A 2378-nucleotide genomic window follows, 5' to 3' on the forward strand; every position below is an offset into this window, starting at 1 on the left:
GTGAGGTTTTTATAGGAAGTTAAGAGTGCTTTTAGGTTACATAATGCATATTGGTGTCGCGCTATGTTACGCGTGCTATTGATTCTTTAGGGTACAAATGGGTGCACCTTTTCAGATCGACGGCTTTTCCAGGTTGACAGCTTTTTCAGGTCGACATGGCAATACACATAATGCAGATTGGTGATGCGCTATGTTACACGTGATAATGATTCTTTAGGGTACAAGTGGGTGCAACTTTTCAGGTCGACAGCTTTTTCAGCTGGACAGCTTTTTCAGGTCAACATGACAATACACATAACATGTTACGACCCAAAATCGATTAAAGGTCGTGATGGCGCCGGACACCACTGTCAGGCAAGCCAACACCAAATAGTCAATTAAATTCTCATTTTTATATTTTGAAATCATAAATTTCCTTCAATTTAACTAATAAAAGATGAACTTTGCAGAATAAATAATATTGTTTTCCAATTGCAATACTGAATATCCCATAATCATCCCAGAACCCGGTGTCACAAGTGCATGAGCATTTATTAGGAAGTGAAATAAAATATAAAAACTGTCCGGAATACAAATTTGGACAGAAAAGAAAATAGAAGTACCCTGAAGAAACGGCGCCGATCCAACATAAAAGTACATTGTGCACTGCCGAGGGTCGAACGACGCGAACCATAGATGCATCTAATTACCCCGCTCGCGAATCATATGTGCGACACGGTCAAACATAAAATTAAGAAATTACCCCGCTCATGGATCATACTTAAGACGCGGTCAAATATAAATTTAAGAAATTACCCCGCTCGCGCATCATACTTGCGACGCGGTCAAATATAAATTTATCATTAAATCATTACTCTTTCTTGATTCTTTTCAAAAAGAAAATTCAAATTGAAGCTTTTAAATCCTGAAAATCCTCAACTTAGTTCCATTTGATACAATTAACAAATCTAATCAAGTACGGTGTCCACAAAGCATGGTGTGAACCTAAAACTACTCGGACATAAACAGGAATAGTAGCTACGTACGGACTCTCGTCACCTCGTGCGTTCGTAGCCCCCACAAATAGAAGCACATATTGAATTATTTAACCTATGGGGTAAATTCCCTCTTACAAGGTTAGAAAAGAGACTTACCTTGCTCTGAAGTTTCCATAACCTGCTCCCAAGTCATTCAAGCAACTCAAATCGATGCCCAACACTCCAAACCTAGTCAATAAATGAACAAATCCATAAATATATACTCACATACTAATTATAACCCTATTTACAACAAATTTCCAATTCCGTTCGGAAAGTCGATAAAAATCACCCTCGGGCCCACATGCCCGGATTCCAAAAATTTTTGAAAATAAACTTTACCCATAACACCACGAACTCAAATATATAACTTATTCGAAATTCCATGTCCAATTTAGTTGTCAAAATCCAAGAATATAAATTTCTAGGTTTTTCTTCAAAGCCCCGAATTTCTACCAATTTCCATGCTTAAATCCGTGTATAAATCATGCATTTAACTTGCAATAGGTGAGAATCACAAACCTTCATGTAGATGAAGAAGATGGAGCTCCAAAATCGCTCCAAGACCGGCTCCCATGGAGGAAATAAAGTGAAAAGGAGCCAAACACTTGTTTTAAACAGACAAGCTGCCCAGTTGCACTTCCGCATCGCACCTGCAGCCCTCTTCACGCAGGTGCAGTTACACCAGATGCCCAGCTGCTTCAGCTCTTTCTCCCAACTTAAATTCGATCCGTTAACCACCCGGAATCCACCTAAGGCCCCCGGGACCCCGTCCAATCACACCAACCAGTCCTAAAACACATTACAAACTTAGTCGAAACTTCAAATCACATCAAACATCGTTAAAATCATGAATCACACTCCAATTCAAGCTTAATGAACTTTAGAACTTCGAACGTCTACATTCTATGCCGAGATCTATCAAATCACGTCCGATTGACCTCAAATTTTGCGCACAAGTAATAATCAACATTACGGACCTACTCCAACTTTAGAAATCGAAATCCGACCCCGATATCAGAAAGTCGACTTCCGATCAAACTTCTCAAAAACCTTCAAATTACTAACTTTCGCCAAATGATCCCAAAATGACGTAGGGACCTCCGAATCCACTTCCGGACGCGCTCCCAGTACCAGAGTAACCATACGGAGCTATTCCTAAACTCGGAATACCCAAAAAACATCGATAACATTGAAGTGCACTTTAACCCTAATTTATGAAATTCTTCCATAATGCTAACTTCCACAATACGCGCAGGAACGCTCCCGGATCATCCAAAACCCGATCTGGACATATGACCAAGTCTGAAATCATCATACGAACCCGTTGGAACCTTCAAATCTCAATTCAGAGGTCGTTTT

Source organism: Nicotiana attenuata, unplaced genomic scaffold, assembly GCF_001879085.1.
Source record: "Nicotiana attenuata strain UT unplaced genomic scaffold, NIATTr2, whole genome shotgun sequence".
NCBI classification, from domain to species: Eukaryota; Viridiplantae; Streptophyta; class Magnoliopsida; order Solanales; family Solanaceae; genus Nicotiana; species Nicotiana attenuata.